This window comes from Anomaloglossus baeobatrachus, chromosome 2, assembly GCF_048569485.1.
Source record: "Anomaloglossus baeobatrachus isolate aAnoBae1 chromosome 2, aAnoBae1.hap1, whole genome shotgun sequence".
In the NCBI taxonomy this organism is placed as follows: Eukaryota; Metazoa; Chordata; class Amphibia; order Anura; family Aromobatidae; genus Anomaloglossus; species Anomaloglossus baeobatrachus.
This window is the reverse complement of record NC_134354.1, coordinates 463554355-463573374: the sequence shown is the minus strand read 5'-3', so window position 1 is coordinate 463573374 and position 19020 is coordinate 463554355.

Below are 19020 nucleotides of genomic sequence, written 5' to 3'. Positions count from 1 at the left end.
ATTTGGTGCTGCTTTTTGTTTTTTCTTCATTGAATTGGTCGGTGGTTGACCTCCACCTTGCTTTGCACCCCAATTTGGGATGTATTCCATCTGTCTAGATTTTGGCGGTTGGTGACTGTTCACATTAAGTCATCAGGCTTTGTCCACAGGCTATTTACTTAATGCAGCATTTGCTTGGACCTGTCCCGCCCACAGCCATGACTCAGTCATGGGTACGGGATTGAAATAGACCAGGTGAGTGCTGCTAAAAGCAGTTCTACTATTCATATGTGAGGCCGTATGGCACATTTTATAAAAATATTTTAGTGTAGGACTGCTTCAAATGAGATTTGCCGTGACGTGGCGAAGCAGCTCAAGAAATTGCAATTTTTTGCCAAAAATCTCAAAAAATTTTTTAAATAAGTACAGTTTGGAATGTTTAGTGCTGTAGTGCACATTTGGTGCTGCTTTTTGTTTTTTCTTCATTGAATTGGTCGGTGGTTGACCTCCACCTTGCTTTGCACCCCAATTTGGGATGTATTCCATCTGTCTAGATTTTGGCGGTTGGTGACTGTTCACATTAAGTCATCAGGCTTTGTCCACAGGCTATTTACTTCATGCAGCATTTGCTTGGACCTGTCCCGCCCACAGCCATGACTCAGTCATGGGTACGGGATTGAAATAGACCAGGTGAGTGCTGCTAAGAGCAGTTCTACTATTCATATGTGAGGCCGTATGGCACATTTTATAAAAATATTTTAGTGTAGGACTGCTTCAAATGAGATTTGCCGTGACGTGGCGAAGCAGCTCAAGAAATTGCAATTTTTTGCCAAAAATCTCAAAAAAATTTTTAAATAAGTACAGTTTGGAATGTTTAGTGCTGTAGTGCACATTTGGTGCTGCTTTTTGTTTTTTCTTCATTGAATTGGTCGGTGGTTGACCTCCACCTTGCTTTGCACCCCAATTTGGGATGTATTCCATCTGTCTAGATTTTGGCGGTTGGTGACTGTTCACATTAAGTCATCAGGCTTTGTCCACAGGCTATTTGCTTCATGCAGCATTTGCTTGGACCTGTCCCGCCCACAGCCATGACTCAGTCATGGGTACGGGATTGAAATAGACCAGGTGAGTGCTGCTAAGAGCAGTTCTACTATTCATATGTGAGGCCGTATGGCACATTTTATAAAAATATTTTAGTGTAGGACTGCTTCAAATGAGATTTGCCGTGACGTGGCGAAGCAGCTCAAGAAATTGCAATTTTTTGCCAAAAATCTCAAAAAATTTTTTAAATAAGTACAGTTTGGAATGTTTAGTGCTGTAGTGCACATTTGGTGCTGCTTTTTGTTTTTTCTTCATTGAATTGGTCGGTGGTTGACCTCCACCTTGCTTTGCACCCCAATTTGGGATGTATTCCATCTGTCTAGATTTTGGCGGTTGGTGACTGTTCACATTAAGTCATCAGGCTTTGTCCACAGGCTATTTACTTCATGCAGCATTTGCTTGGACCTGTCCCGCCCACAGCCATGACTCAGTCATGGGTACGGGATTGAAATAGACCAGGTGAGTGCTGCTAAGAGCAGTTCTACTATTCATATGTGAGGCCGTATGGCACATTTTATAAAAATATTTTAGTGTAGGACTGCTTCAAATGAGATTTGCCGTGACGTGGCGAAGCAGCTCAAGAAATTGCAATTTTTTGCCAAAAATCTCAAAAAATTTTTTAAATAAGTACAGTTTGGAATGTTTAGTGCTGTAGTGCACATTTGGTGCTGCTTTTTGTTTTTTCTTCATTGAATTGGTCGGTGGTTGACCTCCACCTTGCTTTGCACCCCAATTTGGGATGTATTCCATCTGTCTAGATTTTGGCGGTTGGTGACTGTTCACATTAAGTCATCAGGCTTTGTCCACAGGCTATTTACTTCATGCAGCATTTGCTTGGACCTGTCCCGCCCACAGCCATGACTCAGTCATGGGTACGGGATTGAAATAGACCAGGTGAGTGCTGCTAAGAGCAGTTCTACTATTCATATGTGAGGCCGTATGGCACATTTTATAAAAATATTTTAGTGTAGGACTGCTTCAAATGAGATTTGCCGTGACGTGGCGAAGCAGCTCAAGAAATTGCAATTTTTTGCCAAAAATCTCAAAAAATTTTTTAAATAAGTACAGTTTGGAATGTTTAGTGCTGTAGTGCACATTTGGTGCTGCTTTTTGTTTTTTCTTCATTGAATTGGTCGGTGGTTGACCTCCACCTTGCTTTGCACCCCAATTTGGGATGTATTCCATCTGTCTAGATTTTGGCGGTTGGTGACTGTTCACATTAAGTCATCAGGCTTTGTCCACAGGCTATTTACTTCATGCAGCATTTGCTTGGACCTGTCCCGCCCACAGCCATGACTCAGTCATGGGTACGGGATTGAAATAGACCAGGTGAGTGCTGCTAAGAGCAGTTCTACTATTCATATGTGAGGCCGTATGGCACATTTTATAAAAATATTTTAGTGTAGGACTGCTTCAAATGAGATTTGCCGTGACGTGGCGAAGCAGCTCAAGAAATTGCAATTTTTTGCCAAAAATCTCAAAAAAATTTTTAAATAAGTACAGTTTGGAATGTTTAGTGCTGTAGTGCACATTTGGTGCTGCTTTTTGTTTTTTCTTCATTGAATTGGTCGGTGGTTGACCTCCACCTTGCTTTGCACCCCAATTTGGGATGTATTCCATCTGTCTAGATTTTGGCGGTTGGTGACTGTTCACATTAAGTCATCAGGCTTTGTCCACAGGCTATTTACTTCATGCAGCATTTGCTTGGACCTGTCCCGCCCACAGCCATGACTCAGTCATGGGTACGGGATTGAAATAGACCAGGTGAGTGCTGCTAAGAGCAGTTCTACTATTCATATGTGAGGCCGTATGGCACATTTTATAAAAATATTTTAGTGTAGGACTGCTTCAAATGAGATTTGCCGTGACGTGGCGAAGCAGCTCAAGAAATTGCAATTTTTTGCCAAAAATCTCAAAAAAATTTTTAAATAAGTACAGTTTGGAATGTTTAGTGCTGTAGTGCACATTTGGTGCTGCTTTTTGTTTTTTCTTCATTGAATTGGTCGGTGGTTGACCTCCACCTTGCTTTGCACCCCAATTTGGGATGTATTCCATCTGTCTAGATTTTGGCGGTTGGTGACTGTTCACATTAAGTCATCAGGCTTTGTCCACAGGCTATTTACTTCATGCAGCATTTGCTTGGACCTGTCCCGCCCACAGCCATGACTCAGTCATGGGTACGGGATTGAAATAGACCAGGTGAGTGCTGCTAAGAGCAGTTCTACTATTCATATGTGAGGCCGTATGGCACATTTTATAAAAATATTTTAGTGTAGGACTGCTTCAAATGAGATTTGCCGTGACGTGGCGAAGCAGCTCAAGAAATTGCAATTTTTTGCCAAAAATCTCAAAAAATTTTTTAAATAAGTACAGTTTGGAATGTTTAGTGCTGTAGTGCACATTTGGTGCTGCTTTTTGTTTTTTCTTCATTGAATTGGTCGGTGGTTGACCTCCACCTTGCTTTGCACCCCAATTTGGGATGTATTCCATCTGTCTAGATTTTGGCGGTTGGTGACTGTTCACATTAAGTCATCAGGCTTTGTCCACAGGCTATTTACTTCATGCAGCATTTGCTTGGACCTGTCCCGCCCACAGCCATGACTCAGTCATGGGTACGGGATTGAAATAGACCAGGTGAGTGCTGCTAAGAGCAGTTCTACTATTCATATGTGAGGCCGTATGGCACATTTTATAAAAATATTTTAGTGTAGGACTGCTTCAAATGAGATTTGCCGTGACGTGGCGAAGCAGCTCAAGAAATTGCAATTTTTTGCCAAAAATCTCAAAATTTTTTTTAAATAAGTACAGTTTGGAATGTTTAGTGCTGTAGTGCACATTTGGTGCTGCTTTTTGTTTTTTCTTCATTGAATTGGTCGGTGGTTGACCTCCACCTTGCTTTGCACCCCAATTTGGGATGTATTCCATCTGTCTAGATTTTGGCGGTTGGTGACTGTTCACATTAAGTCATCAGGCTTTGTCCACAGGCTATTTACTTCATGCAGCATTTGCTTGGACCTGTCCCGCCCACAGCCATGACTCAGTCATGGGTACGGGATTGAAATAGACCAGGTGAGTGCTGCTAAGAGCAGTTCTACTATTCATATGTGAGGCCGTATGGCACATTTTATAAAAATATTTTAGTGTAGGACTGCTTCAAATGAGATTTGCCGTGACGTGGCGAAGCAGCTCAAGAAATTGCAATTTTTTGCCAAAAATCTCAAAAAATTTTTTAAATAAGTACAGTTTGGAATGTTTAGTGCTGTAGTGCACATTTGGTGCTGCTTTTTGTTTTTTCTTCATTGAATTGGTCGGTGGTTGACCTCCACCTTGCTTTGCACCCCAATTTGGGATGTATTCCATCTGTCTAGATTTTGGCGGTTGGTGACTGTTCACATTAAGTCATCAGGCTTTGTCCACAGGCTATTTACTTCATGCAGCATTTGCTTGGACCTGTCCCGCCCACAGCCATGACTCAGTCATGGGTACGGGATTGAAATAGACCAGGTGAGTGCTGCTAAGAGCAGTTCTACTATTCATATGTGAGGCCGTATGGCACATTTTATAAAAATATTTTAGTGTAGGACTGCTTCAAATGAGATTTGCCGTGACGTGGCGAAGCAGCTCAAGAAATTGCAATTTTTTGCCAAAAATCTCAAAAAAAAAATTTTTTAAATAAGTACAGTTTGGAATGTTTAGTGCTGTAGTGCACATTTGGTGCTGCTTTTTGTTTTTTGTTTGGTCGTGTTAATGTAGCCTTATTCTGATCTGCCGTTTATAAACAGCAGGCAGAAATAAGTGAATAACGCCCCCCGGCGTCAGAAAATCTCCGGGGTTTCAGGGCTAGCTGAGACCCTGGAGATCATGATTCAGGTCGTTTTTTCCGGTCCCCGCTCACGTGATCACAGGTATACACCGTACACCGATGATCACGTTACAGTAAATGACAGCGCAGGTAAAAAATTATTTATCTCCCATCTGGCATTAACAAACACTTCTCCACTTCTTCTCCACTTCTCCACTTCTTCTCCACTTTTTCTCCACTTTTTCTCCACTTTTTCTCCACCTTTTCTCCACTTTTTCTCCACTTTTTCTCCACCTTTTCTCCACTTTTTCTCCACTTTTTCTCCACTTTTTCTCCACTTTTTCTCCACATTTTCTCCACTTTTCTCCACTTTTTCTCCATTTTTTCTCCACTTTTTCTCCATTTTTTCTCCACTTTTTCTCCGTTCTTTTTCTATGGTCGGACTACCCATTAGCTCTGCCATGCATAGTGTAGCTCTACACCTACTGCACATGTTACTTTATGATTGACATCTCTTTCGTACCAGAGCTGTCTAAGCCTACTCTGACCCCATATTTGTCATTACTATATTATCCTTGTACTGTATTATGACATTTGTATCATGTGTTTCATTTCTTGCTGTGTTGCAATTTTTTTGCTGCATCCCAATTGTACCTCTACATTGTTCGAGTTTATGTTATTGTTCTCTCACTCTTATGTGATACTGATTATTGTCATTTTTCATGATTACATGCAGATAAGTCCAATCTGACGAAGGCTCAGGCCGAAACGTCATTTGTAACTTGTTTTGGACAAAAACATATATGCTTATGAAAAATTTTTTTTTCTTAATACGGACCAATAAAGAGTGATTTTGCATTACTATCTGTTGTGACTTACTGACTTAGTCTGGGAGATTTAGAGTGCCGAGGTTACTCACTAATTTTATCTATTATTACCTCTGAGCACCTATATACCAGTGAGCAGAGCTTCCTCTACAGTAGTTCTCCTGATTAGGCATGCCCTTACCTCATGAGTAGGGCATTGCAGCTTTGGTAGCAACCATTACGACATGGACTCTGCTGCTGTGGACCCGGGGAGAGTGAGTGCAGATTCATTGCACCCACACTCCTCACATGAAGGGTCCGCACTCCTAGAAAATGGGGGATACGTTCCCTGAGTGTCTCCCCCCCATATTCTAGACGGTCCAGAGTCGTCGTGGGACCCCTTTATTTTTTTTCTTACAATAAATTGGTGAAAGAGGAAATGTTTTGGGGACTGTTTTTTCAAATAAATTGCTTTTGTCGATTTTTTTTTTGTTAGTACTGACAGTTTATGATGTTGGGTATCTAATAGACGCCATGACATCACAAACTGCTGGGCTTGATCTCAGGTGACTTTACAGCTAGTATCAACCCGATTTATTACCCCATTTGTCACTGCACCAGGGCACGGGATGAGCTGGGGTGAAGCGCCAGGATTGGCGCATCTAGTGGATGCGCCACGTCTGGGGTGCCTGCGGCCTGCTATTTTTAGGCTGTGAAGGCCCAATAACTATGGACCTTCCCACCCTGAGAATACCAGACCACAGCTGTCCGCTTTACCTTGGCTGGTGATCCAATTTGGAGGGGACCCTACTTTTTTTGTGTAATTATTAATATTTATAAAATAATTATAAAAAAAGAGCCTGGGGGGACCTCCACATTGGATCCCCAACCACGGTAAAGCTGCCAGCTGTGGTTTTCAGGCTACAGCCGTCTGCTTTACCCTAGCTGGCTATCAAAAATGGGGGGACCCAACGTCATTTTTTTTAACTATTTTTTAAATAGAAAAAATTAATGGGCTTCCCTGTATTTTGATTGCCAACCAAGGTAACGGCAGGCAGATGGGGGTGGCAACCCATAGCTGTCTGCTTTATCTGCGCTGCGAATCAAAAATACCGCGGAGCGCTACGTCATTTTTTTTAAAGATTTATTTTTACAGCACTGTGATGTCCAGCAATCAAAATACAGGGAAGCCCATTTTGTTTTTAGTTATTTAAATAAATAATTAAAAAAAATATATATGGGCTCCCGCTGCATTTTTTGTATTGCTAGCTAAGGGTAATGCAAGCAGCTACTGGCTGCTAACCCCCACTGCTTGGTGTTACCTTCACTGGCAATGGAAAATCCAGGGAAGCATTTTTTATTTTTTTTGCCAAAAAACTACAAAAAAGGACGTGAGCTTCGCCATATTTTTTTATGCTAGCCAGGTATAGCAGGCAGGTGCTGGAAGAGTTGGATACAGCGCCAGAAGATGGCGCTTCTATGAAAGTGCCATTTTCTGAGGCGGCTGCAGACTGCAATTCGCAGCAGTGGGGCCCAGAAAGCTCAGGCCAACCTGTGCTGCGGATTCCAATCCCCAGCTGCCTAGTGGTACCTGGCTGGACACAAAAATGGGGCGAAGCCTACGTCATTTGTTTTCTAATTATTTCATGAAATTCATGAACTAATAAAAAAAGGGCTTCCCTTTATTTTTGGTTCCCAGCCGGGTACAAATAGGCAACTGGGGGTTGGGGGCAGCCGTACCTGCCTGCTGTACCTGGCTAGCATACAAAAATATGGCGAAGCCCACATAATTTTTTCAGGGGGCAAAAAACTTCTGCATACAGTCCTGGATGGAGTATGCTGAGCCTTGTAGTTCTGCAGCTGCTGTCTGTCTGTATGGAGAAGAGCAGACAGCAGCTGCAGAACTACAAGGCTCAGCATACTCCATCCAGGACTGTATGCAGAAGTTTTTTGCCCACCAAAAAAATGACGTGGGCTTCGCCATATTTTTGTGTGCTAGCCAGGTACAGCAGGCAGCCACGGGCTGCCTCCAACCCCCAGTTGCCTATTTGTACCCGGCTGGGAACCAAAAATATAGGGAAGCCCTTTTTTTGAAATATTTCACTTATTTCATGAAATAATTAAAAAACGAATGACGTGGGCTTCGCCCCATTTTTGTGTCCAGCCAGGTACAACTAGGCAGCTGGGGATTGGAATCCGCGGCACAGGTTAGCCCGAGGTTTCTGGGCGCCTCTGCTGCGAATTTCAGCCGTCCCAGAAAGCGGCGCTCTCATAGAAGCGCCATCATCTGGCGCTATATCCAACTCTTCCAACAGCCCTGGAGCCGGGTGGCTTGTTGGGTAATCATGAGTTAATACTGGCTTTGTTTTACTAGCCAGTATTAAGCCAGAGATTCTTAATGTCAGGCACGTTTGACCTGGCCATTAAGAATCTCCAATAAAGGGTTAAAAAAAAGACACCACACAGAGAAAAAATACTTTAATAGAAATAAATACACAGACACATTAGAGACTCCATCTTTATTACCCCCTGTCAGCCCAATAAATCCCCAATAAACCAGCGCTGATAAGAGGTTTTTTTATTAATATTTTATACTTTTTATTGCTATCCTTGTTTTAGACACAAATTTATTCAAAACAATTCACACAATAGAACAAGGAAAAAGAAAGAAGAATAAACCACATATGGTAGAAATAAAAATAAAAGTAAAAATAAAGAAAAAGTAATTGATAGTGCAACAAACAGATACCAGGTGTCTGGTTGCAGTACCCCGGCCGGTAGTAGAGCAATTATTAAATCTAGTATAGTATATTAAGTGATGCTTCAAGGCATATGATATTTAATGCCAATTGAAACTATCACTGCAATATGATTTTTCAGATACCTGGAGAGTTTTTTTCAATCCATAAGCAAAAAGGTTTTTAATAGAGGCTTAAATTATAAGCAGCAATTTCAGCGTTCCAAGTGCCTTTAAATGAATTTGAAGAAACTGCACTTCAGGATTGTAGTGAGGATTGTAGTGAGGATGAGGTTCCCCAGCTCATCACTTGATGAGCTGGGGCACCTCATCCTCACTACAATCCTCACTACAATCGGGAAGCAGCGTGCAGCCTTCACTCCGTGAGAGTTCAGTGCTGCTGGCTGTGAGCGGTAACAGCGGTAACGCTGACAGACGCGTTACCATAGCAACGGTGCTCTCGGAGCCGCGGTTAGCGGTGACGTCACCGCTAACTGCGTTGCTATGGCAACGGTGATCTCCGTTAATGACCGGCTGTGTCAGCCGGTCCCTAACGGAATGGGGAGTCGACCGTGTGCTAGAGCATGTCGCCGGTACACGGCGATACACATATGTGCACCGTGTACCGGAGAGATGCACTCGCAGGTCCTACATGACGCGTCATAGTCATCTGACCAGTCTGTAGCCAATGAGATAATAGCCACGTGACTGGTCACATGGCTATTTTGACGTCACGATAGGTCCTGCATCTCTGCTGGCAGTGCCGGTCACCGGGAGGATTCAGCGATCATCGGATGGAATAGCTGCAGGAGACAGAGTGCAGGAGGGATTGCGGGGACCGGTAAGTGTTATGGCAATGTTTATTAATTGTTTGTGTACATTTATCATGCATTTTTATGTGTTTGTGATTGCCTCCCATTATAGCCTATTGGTTCAAGTTCGGTTCGTCGAACGTTCGACGAACCGAACTCGAACGAGACCTCCGTTCGGCGAACCGACCTCGAGCCGAACCGCGACCGGTTCGCTCATCTCTACTCCTGATCAAGTGGTTGGGCCCAGGCTCTACAAACCGTATCAAGAGCCTCAGAACCGTCTATGTGGGACAAGCAGAAGCAGGTCTCGCTGCTGCATGGCAGAGACTGGAACGCACCTTTGGCAGCGCAGAAGCAATAGAGAAAGCCCTATTCAAGAGACTGCAGGACATCCCAAAGATCAACCTTAAAGAAGTCCACAAGCTTCAAGACCTATCTGCTCATGGAGCTGGAGCTCGCCAAAAGAGATCCTCGTCTGTCTGGGCTGTGCTACCTGGATACAGCCCATGGAGTGAACCCAATCGTGGTGAAGCTGCCATACAGTCTGCGGGAGAAATGGGCAACGTCAGTCTCAAGGTACAAAAGAATGCATGACGTCACCTTTCCCCCATTTATTCAGTTCTGCAAGTTCATCGATGAGCAGGCCCAGATGAGGAACGACCCCAGCCTCGACTTCCTAGAGTTCAACACTTCGGCAGCTGCAACATCATCATCAAGGTATGAAGGTGCCATACACAAACATTAGAGACATTAAGAACACTGTGAGTGTCAGGAAGACTGAGCTACCATCACCTCCAGCACGCAGAGATAAACAGAACACCATCTCATCACGAGATAAGTCTTTCAATCAAGAATGTCCCATCCATAAAAAACCGCATTCACTGAACAAGTGCAGAGGGTTTAGATCCAAAACCCTACAGGAGCGCAAGAAAGTCTTCACAGAGCTTGGGATCTGTTTCAAATGCTGCGCATAACTTGAGCACATGGCCAAGGACTGTAAATCCATCGTCAAGTGTGAGAAGTGTCATAGTGAAAAACACGTTTCAGCCATGCATTCAACTCAGCTAGCTAGAGACACACCGGTTGCAGTCACCACCACTCCCACTCCAAGTCATGGCGGGGAGTCCAAGAATCAGACTGACACCACCACAGCCGTCTCCTGCTCATGCTCAGAGGTATGTGGAGAGGGCCAAACACAGCAATGTTGTGCCCGAATATGCCTCATCAAGGTTTATCCCGAGGGACATCCAGAAAAGGCAATGAAGGTGTATGCCATCATAGACGACCAAAGCAACCGGTCCCTAGCAGGAACCAAATTATTTGAAGCCTTCGGAATTAATGGACCATCAGAACCCTACACCTTGAACATCTGCTCGGGTCGCATAGAGACTAGCGGCAGAAGAGCCCAGGGATTCGTTGCTTCTCCTATCAATGGGAAGACTGAAATACCTCTACCAACGCTCGTTGAATGTGACCAAATACCCAGCCACAGGAATGAAATTCCTACCCCAGAAGCTGCATTTCATCAACCACACCTAAGACACCTCGCTAGTGTTATCCCACCTCTGGACAATTACGCAGAGATTCTACTCCTGCTCAGCAGAGACAATCTAAGGGTACACAAGGTGCGACAGCAGTGTAATGGGCCTGACTATGCACCATACGCCCAGAGACTGGACTTGGGATGGGTAGTCATAGGAAATGTGTGCGTTGATCGATCAGAAATTGATTCCTTCAAGACTTATGTGCATGGAGATGGGCGCACAACCTACTTAAAGCCATGTCCTCATCACTATGGAGTGAAAGAGAAGTCTCCAGACACAATACAGCTACCTGACATCGCGTCTTCTCTGCATATCGACAACTTGGGAAGATCAGTCTTTCACACAACCAAGGACGACGATAAAGTAGCCTTGTCAGTAGATGACAGAGAATTCATCGGAATAATGGACTGTGAGTTTTCTAAAGACAAAACCAACCATTGGGTCTCTCCATTACCCTTCCGATCTACCAGGGTAAGACTCCCAAACAACCGAGCTCAAGCTCAGACCAGATTTAACTCTCTTCAGCGTTCTATGAACAGCAAGCCTGCAATGAGAGAACACAGCGTCGCCTTTATGGACATGAAAGTCTGCAACAACCTAGCAGAACCTGTACCAGCTGAACTGAATCCAGCAGATCACGCAACTAGACCTACGTTTATAAGTTCTTTTGCTAACTCTTCTTGGCTTACAGGTCCAGAGTTCCTGCTGAGACAGTCAGAAGAAGGTGTCCAGGAAGCCTTCAGCATCCTAGTTCCAGACAACGATCCAGATATCCGAGCTGAAGTCAATACCCTGGCCACCAGTGCAGAAAAAACTTCCAACCTCGGTTGCCAACGTTTTGAACGTTTCTCCAGCTGGATGAGGCTCGTCAGGACTGTCGCTAGGTTAGTGCATATCGCCAGATGCTGTCGTACTGACCTTAAAAACAAAGACTGTCATCGCTGGCATGTCTGCCACAAAGCCCTTTCTGCTGAGGACATCTCCCATAGCGAGTCCCTCATAATACGCCACCTCCAACAGAGTGAATTCGCCATAGAATGGAAGTGTTTATACAACAAACAGCAGATTCCATTAAGAAGTCCTCTCGCCAATTTAAACCCAGTCATCGACAGTTTCGGCTTACTGAGAGTTGGTGGTCGTTTAAATCAGGCTCACCTTGGAGTTGCAGAACAAAATCCTCTCATCATTCCCAACAAACACCATGTTACAGTCTTGCTGATCCGACACCACCATGAAAAGACTGAACACCAAGGCAGGCAAATTACAGAAGGTGCTTTACGGTCTGCAGGCCTCTGGATTGTTGGAATGAAGAGACGTGTAGCACAAATACTGCACGATTGTGTGCACTGTCGTAAAGCGAGAGGAAAACAACTGTACCAGCAAATGGCTGACTTGCCTACAGACAGACTTTCTACAGAGCCACCTTTCACCTACGTGGGCCTAGACGTTTTCGGACCATGGATGGTGTCCACACGCAGAACTCGCGGAGGCCAAGCAAACAGCAAGCGGTGGGCTGTGTTATTCACCTGCATGAGTGTTCGAGCTGTTCACATTGAGGTGTTAGAGTCCATGGATACCTCCAGCCTAATCAACACCTTGAGAAGGTTCCTTGCCATCAGAGGACCAATGAAACAGCTGAGGTCTGACCGTGGAAGCAACTTCGTCGGTGCATGTAGAGAACTGAACATCGACACCAAACCTATCCAAGATCAGCTGGCAGAGAAAGGTTGCACCTGGATCTTCAATCCCCCTCACAGTTCTCACATGGGAGGCTCCTGGGAGAGGATGATCGGGATTTCACGCAACATCTTGAACTCCATGCTAATGGACATCAATTCCTCAAGACTCACACATGAGACTCTAGTCACTCTTTTAGCTGAAGTCTCAGCCATTATCAATTCAAGACCCCTTGTGCCGGTGACCATGGATCCAGAAACACCAACCATATTGACTCCTACTATTCTCATTACCCAAAAAACTGACAACGCGGTAATGCCCAGCGGAGAGTTCACCCACGCGAACACTTATCAATAACACTGGAAACGGGTTCAATACTTGGCTGACTACTTCTGGAACCGATGGAGGAAGGAATACCTCACCATTCTTCAAGGAAGAAAGAAGTGGCGACATCCCAAGCCGAACCTCAAGGAAGAAGACCTAGTCCTCATGAAAGATCAGACCACTGAAAGGACTGACTGGCCTATGGGACTGATTACTACGATACTGCCCAGTCAGGACGGCAATGTTCGGAAGGTGGAGCTAAAGGTCATCAGGAAAGGTGAGACGAAGACCTTTGCAAGGTCAATCCACGAACTTGTTATGCTTTTGCCCATAGAGAGCGTCCCTACAGGATGAACGCTACCGGACCTGAACTTTGAGCCATCCTTCTTGTTTTGGACTCAATTGAGCTTGTTTTTGCATTTAACATGCCTTTCCTTTTAGGTTGTATTATGGACTCAATAGTGAAATCCCCAAAGTGAATTTCAGACGGGGAGTGTGCTGTTTCTATTTGTCTTAGTTAACACTGTTATTTAATGTTTTTCATGCTTGTCTCTGCTGACATCTACTGGTCAGACCTTTTGGCTCCTCTGTTTCTTTTGTCCAGCCCATGGGAGTGTCTGATGACCCTCTTGCATCACATCCTGGTATGTTCATTTCCAAACCAGAGTTTGTGAGAACAACATCCCATATTGGATTGGAGCTACTAGGAGCAAAGTCTTCTGACCACGTAGTAGCTTCAGAGGCAAGCATCGCTGGAGAATTACAATGCCAAGTACTTGGATTACTGCACTCTGCATGTCCTAACCTTTGGAGAAAATAAACCACCATTGTTTCATCTCAGCTTGTGCATGTTTCACTCTGGAGCGCTCTGGTCCTGTCTGCCCCACCTATAGGAAAAACGAAGGTAAGATTCTCACAACCTCTCACAACTACGCGTCTTCCATCGCCTTTAAGTGGGGACAGAACACAGTCCCACAACGCTTTCAGCTCTGCTACATGAAGCTGACAGGAGCGGTCGTAAAACACTGCCGCTCACTGTGAACTCCACGCAGCAAGTGAAGTGAATTGCGCTGGGTGTGTGCGGTGATAATGGGGGCTCTTTCTCTCTCGGCTAAAGAAAACTAACACACCGTGTTATTTCACAGGAATCCGTTGCCTTTACTATCACACTATTTACAACGCATCCGTCACAAGCGTCACACAACGCACTGTGACAGATGCCAAACGACGCAAGTGTGAAAATAGCCTTAAGCAAGCACGCTCCAGCGGGCAAACGACGTGCTTGTCCCGAGCACTAAGCGCCCATGAAAAAGCAGTACTTTGAAAGCCACCTTAGAGGGCTTTCACACTAGCGCTTTTTCAATAGCGCCGCACTGTGGAGCGCTCCCGCACTATTCAATGCTGGTAAAAATGCCCGCTTTTCATGGCGGCAATTTAAAATCTTTTCCTGGGTTCTATTTTGCAGCCAAAGTGCAGCAATTAGCGATGGAAACAGCGCTCATGTTAAATTAGCCTAAGGCCTCTTTCACATCAGCAATGCACACAGTTCCCCTTCCCCCCAAGGGTATACAACTCACCTCCTCCCCAACGGTATACAGCTCTCCTCCTCCCCAAGGGTATATAGCTCTCCTCCTCCCCAACAGTATACAGGCCCCCTCCAACCCAATGGTATACAGCTCCCCAACGATATACAGCTCTCCTCCTCCCCAACGGTATATAGCTCCCCTCCTCCCAACGGTATACAGCTCCCCCCTCCCCAACGGTATACAGCTCCCCCCTCGGACTGTATACAGCTTCCCCCTCCCCAACTCTATACAGCTCCCCTCCTCCCCAACGGTATACAGCTCCCCCCCTCCCAAACGGTATACAGCTCTCCCCCCTCCCCAACAGCATACAGCTCCCCTCCTCCCCAATGGTATACAGCTCCCCTCCTCCCCAACGGTATACAACTCCCCTCCTCCCCAACAGCATACAGCTCCCCTCCTCCCCAAGGGTATATAGCTCTCCTTCTCCCCAAGGGTAGATAGCTCTCCTCCTCCCCAACAGTATACAGCTCCCCTCCTCCCCAATGGTATACAGCTCTCCTTCTCCCTAACAGTATACAGCCCTCGATCTGTATACAGTTGTGGGTGTAAGGTTAATCACCGTGGAACTACACTGCAGAGTTGAATTTGGCGGTTTTCCTGGTGGGCTGGCGGTGTAAGGGTTAATCACTGTGGCACTCCACTGCAGCCTTGAATCTTGGGTTTCCCGGCAGGCTGGCGGTGTAAGGGTTAATCCCTGTGGCACGCTGGCGGTGTAAGGGTTAATCTCTGTGACACTCCACTCACTGCAGTCTTGAAAATTGGCGGGTTTCCCGGCAGGTGCATGACATGCAGCGGGTGCGCGAAGCTCGGGAATGCGGCCAGGAGCAGTCAGGCAGATCAACAGCAGAGGAGGCGTGGCAGGAGAGGAGGAGGTGGTAGTGGCGCATGCGCAGTAAGCGATGCGAATTCTGGCCTGTCGATCATTTAGCCGCTAGTAAAACAAATTTGCATAGCCAGTTACAACATACCAAAAATGATGTAGCACAAGGTGGAAGGCCAACATGAAAGGGATGAAGAACCCTGAAGACCCCTACATGTGTTTTGCTTGTTTAATTAACTGCTTCTTCATGGGAATAGTGTGCATTATTACTAGCAGCACCTTTTTATTGCCAAGGCAACCAATCACATGCCCAGAGCATTGACCAATAACAATGATCAGTTTGGCGCATGTGCCCCGCCGCCAGCATCCAGCTAGCATACTTATCGGGATCATGGTGGACACATCACCATGGCTCCTGAGCATGCACATACCCCAGATAGACGCCATGGGATGAAAGGGTTGCAAAGTATGCACTTCAGCACTTTTAATACTGTATATATACATATAGGTAGCTTCTTACTTTACCTGGCTGTATTCTCTACTTGGCTGAAACATGAGAAACATCAAGGATTTCAGTAAATGACATCGGTGGATGCTCCAGTGAAGTGAACCAGCAAGGACTTCAGTAAAGCAAAGCCCTGATGACAACAGTCAAGGTAAGCAAAAGGGACTAAAGTGACAAGGAGTAGTGGAAACTTTGGTGAATTGTATTGATGGAAACGACATACAACATAAAGTGTCAGCTCCAAACAATTGCTAGGCACTGGGATATGTGCACTGACCGGCTGCAATGTCGATGCTACTTATCAGTACAACAGCAATCAGTTGTTTAAAATTGTCTTAGTTTAAAGTGTAAAAATATGGGCACCCTGGAGATTCGGGGCAGTGCCCTTGAAATTTGGGACACAAATCAAAGTGAATAATGAAGTCTATGGTGACAACATTAAGGAAATTTCACCTTTCAGCCTCACAGCCTTACCCTAGTTGCCCTCTTTGGTGTCCCAATGCAATGTGTGTAATTAACATAAAAATATAATTTACACATTATTATTATTTATTATTATTATAGCGCCATTTATTCCATGACGTTTTATAAGTGAAAAGGGGTATACATAAAAAACAAGTACAACAATCATGAACATTGCAAAAACAGACTGGTACAGGAGGAGAGAGGACCCTGCCCACAAAGGCTCACAGTCTACAGGGAATGGGTGAGGGTACAATAGGGGAGGACAGAGCTGGTCATGCTACATACTGTAGTGGACTGAGGGTTACTGCAGGTTGAATGCTTGTCTGAATAGGTGCACGTTATGCACATTAAGCACATTATGGGCTGATCAGCAGTTTTGGGCACTATTACCTTTTCAGAATTAGTGTTAATCTGAGAGCAGGATGATGTATGGATGTATAGACAAAGACCCTAGTTCCACATTTACTGGGATACTTGCTTTAATTTTGATAAAGTCATAGTTTTATTAACAGGAGACTTATCACTTGAAGACTAGTAAACCCGTTCCCATGTAGTTCTCTATATTTCTGAGCTCTATGTAATCCCACTCCCACCAGTAATTGGCGGCTTGCTGCCTATGGAGACACAGAAAGTCAATCAGTGGTGTCGGCGGAGTTATACAGAGCTCAGCATTCAGAGAAGTGGTAGAATTCAGCAAATAAAACAGGGATTTTTATAAAAACTGCACCAGGCAGTCCAGTATGTGAAACATCACTGGAATCCAGGTCTCTGCCTAGACATCATACAGATGGTTTAGCAAAAACCTGTTGACCGATTCCCTTTAAGAGATGCATAAACAAAGCTCAATAACAGACATTTAGTGCCAGTGTGCCATAGCTATTTAATTTTCTTCTACTGGCTTAGTGTTTCTCGCTCACCTAGTACTAATGAATATTTTCATTCACTGTAGAACGATATTATTCTGGTTGATCCGGCTGGAGGGCAAAATCTGTTTGATTAAATGCAGTCTGGTTAGTTACAGTATTGAGCCATGTACTCATGAAAGATTTAACATGCACCTTAAAGATATTGGCTGTATGTGTTATTGACCAGTCATAAATTTGAGTACAGTTTCTACCTGTCCCAGTATAGAGAGCATACATTTTAACATTGCATGAAAGAAAGAGGTCATAGGAAGCTACTGTCTAACAAATCTTGAATGATGTTTCAATAAAACTTCTTTAGGCGGGCTTTGCACGTTGCGACATCGGTAACAATGTGTTACCGATGCTGCAGCGATAGTCCCGCCCCCGTCGCACGTGCGATATCTAGTGAAAGCTGCAGTAGCGATTATTATCGCTACGGCAGCTTCACACGCACATACCTGCCGTGCGACGTTCTCTGGCCGGCGACCCGCCTCCTTCCTTAGGGAGGCAGGTCGTGCGGCGTCACAGCGACGTCACACGGCAGGCGACCAATTGAAGCGGAGGGGCGGAGATGAGGAGGATGTAAACATCCCGCCCACCTCCGTCCTTCTCATTGCAGCCGGCGGCAGGTAAGGTGATGTTCCTCGCTCCTGCAGCGATGATACGATAACGACGCTTTTGCGCTCGTTCATCATATCAAAAAGGTTTTACACGTTGCGATATCGACTGCGATGCCAGATTTGCGTCACTTTCGATTTGACCCCATCGAGATCGCACGTGCAATGTCGCAACGTGCAAAGCCGCCCTTACAGCTAGAAGAGAGCACAACCCAAAATAATTCTTTTAGCTTCTTCCTGTAAACAATTGGAGTTGCTACTTTTTACAGGCTATAAAAATAATGTAATAAAACAACGGAAAACAGTAAAAAGTAGTAAACAACATGAATTGTACTACAGTTTGTTTACATAAAACTAAAGCAGCTTATTATATAACCTAAGGAATTATTTTTCAGATTTATATTATTTATTTTATCAGAATATTTTTGTCTTCTTCAATTCATTAAATTTGTATTATGTCATGACTCCGCAAAGTCTGACTAAAGGACATACCTTGACCAACTGACCGTCCCCCACCCAAGTTCTTTCCTAAAATAAACACAAAGACTGCGTGACGTTGGATATAAAATGCCACAGCAGCCCCGTTTATTAAATAACTCAAAACATCAACAATAAACAAACATTGCAAATGCCCGTTGAAGAACACCCGAAAGGAGGGGGGGTAAATGAAGGTTGCCAAAACTGTTCAATGCAACATCGGCTCCACCACTTGCCCTCAGCCGCACCATACCGATTCGAAGACCGAGCCAAATGTTGCCCACCAAATGTCCCGCTGAGACTCAACCCAGCAAGAACCCATCTCACCAATTACTTGCACCACCAGGGGTAACCCGTTCCTGCACTGGGTTCCCCCCTCTCTTCTATGCAAACCCCCACCTTCAGAAATCCCCCTCCTTTCCGCCACCTTGTGCGTGCGAGTCCCCCTGCAACGACAAAGCCTTCTCACCTCATCCATGAGCCCCAAGGCCCAAATATCACTTCCCACAGCATTCAAATGAACTCTATCCCACCGCAAAAATTCCAAGGATGGAGATTCCAACTCCCGATGCCGCACCGTGACACCATCCAAATGGGAAACAAAACGCACAACTTCTCGGTTAACTTTGACCCGTGCCCTATATACGCTTTCACACTATACCTGTGAATACTTGAGTCTAGTTTCTTATGGTATTGTATATCTGACCTCTTTATAACAATATTATTTATTATTTTTAGTGTTTGTAATACCCGTGCAGCGATACCTGTTCCTGACTTTTTTAATATTTATACATTTGATGCCCCTGTTCTAGTTACTCTGCCAGTTGGCATTCTTTTTCATTAATAAAATTTGTTACACTTTT